This window comes from Cervus elaphus, chromosome 20, assembly GCF_910594005.1.
Source record: "Cervus elaphus chromosome 20, mCerEla1.1, whole genome shotgun sequence".
Classification (NCBI taxonomy): domain Eukaryota; kingdom Metazoa; phylum Chordata; class Mammalia; order Artiodactyla; family Cervidae; genus Cervus; species Cervus elaphus.
The window spans coordinates 56,460,557-56,466,373 of record NC_057834.1 but is presented as its reverse complement, the minus strand read 5'-3'; positions in this window follow the sequence as shown (position 1 = coordinate 56,466,373).

Here is a 5,817-nt window from a genome sequence, read left to right as displayed (position 1 = left end):
CATGCAAACACTTCTTTTTATCACATGTATAGAGGAGATTCTTTTTTTTTTTTTATCATACATATGTTATTTATATTCAATTGATCAAATTCATAATCCCAACAAGATATTGACCTCCCTCCTTACAGATCTCACTTCTACTCATAAGGACCACCTATAGGAGTACCCGTCACCTCTGGTGTTTGTCTACAACAATAGGCTCTTTTCTGTTTTTCTAGACAAAACTCTATAAACAATTCTTACCCCCAACTAGGAACTATGCCACTACACCTCTGTAATTACACTTCACATCTCTCCTTCCCTTCAGGCTGATCTGTCCACAACATCTCAGGAACTGTGGGACGTTATCTTACTTTCTCGGGGAGACTCCCTTCCACATGTGGTGTGAATACCCCTCTTGTAGGGGCTACACTGGCAACTTCACCATCAGTCTCAGAAGCTACTAGCAAGTTGCCAGAAAGACTCTTATTTACTATCAATTTCAGCTGTTGTCTTCTTACTCCTGGAATATTTTTGTTATGTGGAACCACCACCTACTTATGTCTTCCCACTAATTGGGCAGGAACATGCATCCTGGTATATCTAGCCCCAGATATTTCCATTGTTCCTAACAATCAGACTCTCTCTATCCCACTAATTCATAACCAACCCAAATGGGCAATTCAATTCATTCCTCTATTAATCAGTTTAGGAATAGTGGCTGGGATTGGAACAGGGACCATGGGACTCACAACCTCTTTAAATTACTACCAAAGCCTTTCTAAAGACCTCACTGAGAGCCTAGAAGAAATAGCTACTAGGCTTATCACTGTCCAGAACCAGCTAGATTCCCTGGCTGCCATGGCCCTCCAAAATAGAAGATGATTAGACCTCCCAATGGTAGAAAAAGAGGGCCTATGTCTATTTTTGGAGGAAACTTGCTGCTTCTACCACCAAAAAATCAGCCATTGTAAAAGAAGTAACAAGAAATTGACAAAGAGGTCCTCAAGAATACATCAAAACCTCAGTAACTCCTGGGAAAACTGGCCAAACAATTGAAATCAGATACCCTGGGTCCTACCTTTTCTAGACCTGCTCCTTCTACTTGCCCTTATCCTAACTTTTGGCCCATGTTTAATGCTTTTTTCAAAATTTCTTCAGGACCATTTATGAGCCTTCACCAACCAACCTATCCATGAACTACTTCTAACTCACTCAAATTATCAGAAGTTTGACCCCACACAAATCCCCTTGACCTACATTTTGGCCTTTTCTTATCTCACTCCCGCAATGCCCCTGCTCTGCAGGAAGCAGTTATGGAAGACTGACCCTCGGCCCTTATCCTAAATCAAAAAGGCCGGGAGATAGGGCCTATTTGGGGGTTCGCTGTTAAAATGGCTCATTATTTTAAACTTGCAAACAAAGAATGAAGTCACAGTGATCTTTGAGACTGATCACGTTGCCCAAGTGACATTCTGTTTTCCTGCTGGCACCTATTTTCTCAAGGCTATGCGACCACCAGATTCCAGACCTCAGTCTACGTGACTGCAAGATTCCAGCTTCAGGCTAAAAATTAACCACCCCCTCAGAGAATTTTCCACTGGCGGGGTATAAGAAGGACCCTGTCAAAAAGGGAGGACACTGGTTCTTCTCAAGGACCAGTCACTCTCTCGTTTTCCCTTTAATAAATTTCCTTTTCTTGCCTGACTGCTTGGTTCACTTTCTTTTTCTCTGCACTCACCTTACAAATACCAACAGTTATAAGACAAGGAAAGTTTTTTTTTTCTTTCATTTTGTTTTATATCTATATGAAATGTTGTGGCTCAGATCATGAACTCCTTATTGCCAAATTTAGACTTAAACTGAAGAAAGTAGGGAAAACCACTAGACCATTCAGGTATGACCTAAATCATATCCCTTATGACTATACAGTGGAAGTGAGAAATAGATTTAAGGGACTAGATCTGATAGACAGACAGCCTGATGAACTATGGACGGAGGTTTGTGACATTGTACAGGAGACAGGGATCAAGACCATCCCCATGGAAAAGAAATGCAAAAAGTCAAAATGGTTGTCTAAGGAGGCCTTACAAACAGCTGTGAAAAAAAGAGAAGCGAAAAGCAAAGGAGAAAAGGAAAGATATACCCGTTTGAATGCAGAGTTCCAAAGAATAACCAGGAGAGATAAGAAAGCCTTCCTCAGCAATCAATGCAAAGAAATAGAGGAAAACAACAGAATGGGAAAGACTAGAGATTTCTTCAAGAAAATTAGAGATATCAAGGGAACATTTCATGCAAAGATGGGCTCGATAAAGGAGAGAAATTGTATGGACCTAACAGAAGCAGAAGACATTAAGAAGAGGTGGCAAGAATACAACAGAAGAACTGTACAAAAAAGAACTTCACGACCCAGATAATCACAGTGGTGTGATCACTCACCTAGAGCCAGACAGCCTGGAATGTGAAGTCAAGTGGGCCTTAGAAAGCATCACTATGAACAAAGCTAGTGGATGTAATGGAATTCCAGTTGAGCTATTTCAAATCCTGAAAGATGATGCTGTGAAAGGGCTGCACTCAATATGCCAGCAAATTTGGAAAACTCAGCAGTGGCCACAGGAATGGAAAAGGTCAGTTTTCATTCCAATCCCTAAGAAAGGCAATCCCAAAGAATGCTCAAACTACTGCACAATTGTGCTCATCTCACACCCTAGTAAAGTGATGCTCAAAATTCTCCAAGCCAGGCTTCAGCAATACGTGAACCATGAACTTCCAGATGTTCAAGCTGGTTTTAGAAAACGCAGAGAATTGCCAACATACGATGGATCATTGAAAAAGCAAGAGAGTTCCAGAAAAATATCTACTTCTGCTTTATTGACTATGCCAAAACCTTCAACTGTGTGGATCACAATAAACTGTGGAAAATTCTGAAAGAGATGGGAATACCAGACCACCTGACCTGCCTCTTGAGAAACCTGTATGCAGGTCAGGAAGCAACAGTTAGAACTGGGCATGGAACAACAGACTGGTTCCAAACAGGAAAAGGAGTATGTCAAGGCTGTATATTGTCACCCTGGTCATTTAACTTCTATACAGAGTACATCATGAGAAACGCTGGGCTGGAAGAAGCACAAGCTGGAATCAAGATTGCCGAGAGAAATATCAATAACCTCAGATATGCAGATGACACCACCCTTATGGCAGAAAGTGAAGAGGAACTAAAAAGCCTCTTGATGAAGGTGAAGGAGGAGAGTGAAAAAGTTGGCTTAAAGCTTAACATTCAGAAAACTAAGATCATGACATTTGGTCCCATCACCTCATGGGAAATACATGGGGAGACAGTGGAAACAGTGTCAGACTTTACTTTTTTGGGCTGCAAAATTACTGCAGATGGTGAGTGCCGTCATGAAATTGAAAGACTCTTACTCCTTGGAAGGAAAGTTATGACCAACCTAGATAGCATATTAAAAAGCAGAGACATTACTTTGCCAACAAAGGTCTGTCTGTTCAAGGCTGTGGTTTTTCCAGTGGTCATATATGGATGTGAGAGTTGGACTATAAAGAAAGCTGAGCGCCAAAAAATTGATGCTTTTGAACTGTGGTGTTGGAGAAGACTCTTGAGAGTCCCTTGAACTGCAAGGAGATCCAACCAGTCCATCTTAAAGGAGATCAGTCCTGGGTGTTCATTGGAAGGACTGATGCTAAAGCTGAATCTCCAGTACTTTGGCCACCTCATGCGAAGTTGACTCATTGGAAAAGACCCTGAGGCTGGGAGGGATTGGGGGCAGGAGGAGGAGGGGACGACAGAGGATGAGATGGCTGGATGGCCTCACTGACTCGATGAACAAGGGTTTGGGTAGACTCTGGGAGTTGGTGATGGACAGGGAAGCCTGGCGTGCTGCGATTCATGGGGTCGCAAAGAGTCGGACACGACTGAGCGAGTGAACTGAACTGAACTGGCATGATGGATGTTGGTTAAATCTATTGTGATAATAATTTCATGATGTATGTAAGTCAAATCATACACTATATTCTTTAAACTTCTGTATGTCAATTATACCTCAGTAAAACTATAAGAAAGACAGGAACCAAACAGAAAATTTGAAACTGAAGATTACAATGACTGAACTGAAAAAAAATTAATAGAGAGCTGCAGCAACAGATTTGAATAAACTGGTGAAAGAATCAATAATCTTTTTTTTTTAGTACTGGAGTGGCATGCCATTGCCTTCTCCATTTTTTTTTTTTCCTTCATTTATTTATTTATTTTTCAGTGGGTTTTGTCATACATTGATGTGAATCAGCCATAGATTTACACGTATTCCCCATCCCGATCCCCCCTCCCACCTCCCTCTCCACCCGATTCCTCTGGGTCTTCCCAGTGCACCAGGCCCGAGCACTTGTCTCACGCATCCCACCTGGGCTGGTGATCTGTTTCACCATAGATAATATACATGCTGTTCTTTCGAAACATCCCACCCTCACCTTCTCCCACAGAGTTCAAAAGTCTGAAGAATCAATAATCTTAAAGGCAAATCAGTTGTAATTATACAATCAGAGAAACACAAAATAAAAAGAATGAAAAGGAATGCAGAAACCAATGGGATACCATCAAAAGAAATAATGTATGTATCACTGGAGTCCCAGAAGGAAAGAGAGATAACGGAGTAGAATTTTTATATAAGGAAATGATGGTATAGAACATCCCAAACCTGGGGAGAGACATGGATATCCAAGTCTGAACCTAACTATTGCTGTTCAGTGATGAAGTTGATAAGTCACCTCAAAATTTCAATCCCAAGCAATATTATCCAAGACACATAATAATAAAACTGATTTAAATCAAGGCCTAAGAGAGAATTTTAGAAGCAGCAAGAGAAAAATATTTGGTCATATATGGGAACTGGCAGAAGGCCATCAATAGATTGCCTTGCAGGCCAGAAAAAATAGGATAGATATATTCAAAGTACAAAAAAAAAAAAAAAAAAAAAAGGAAAAGAAACTGCCAACTAAGAACACTCAGCAAGGTTGTCCTTCAGAAACAAGAGAAAATAAATATTTTCCCTAATAAGCCAAAAGGGTTTCATCACCGTTATTCTTCCTTGCAAACAATGCTGAGTGGAGTCCTTCAAGCTGAAACAAAATGATGCTTATTAGTAACATGAGAACATATGAAAATGTACAACACACCAGTAAAGGGTAGGATATAGCCATTTTCAGAATACCATGTGTGCATGTGTGCTAAGTTGCTTCAGTTATGTCTGACTTCCTGTGACCCTATAGACCGTAGCCCGCCAGGCTCCTCTGTCCATGGGATTCTCCAGGCAAGGATACCAGAGCAGTTTGCCATGTTGTCCTCTCAGGTATCTTCCCAACCCAGGCCAGAGATCAAACCCGTGTTTCTTACATTCCCTGAAGTGGCAGGAGGGTTCTTTACCACTAGTGCCACCCAGGAAACCCTCAGAATACCATAATATTGTATTATTATGGTATTACATATTATTTACTAATTGTAACATAAAGGTTTAAGGAGGAAAGCATTAAAAATTGCAAGTGTTTCAACTGTTAATAGGTATGCAATATAAAAAGATGTAAATGGTGACATCAAAAACAGAAGGGGGAGTAAAAGGGTAGAGTTTCTACAAACATAAATATATATTGTCAGTATACTTCTGAAAAATATTCTACTTTATCATTAATTTTTAAATACAGATTAAATAGCAAACCTCTGACAAACTATAGTTTAAAATTACACATCTTTTACTTAAATGAGATTAAAAAAAAATAATAGTACTGGCTGGAGAACAAGATGGTGGGGGAGTAGGTGGATGTGGAGTACAT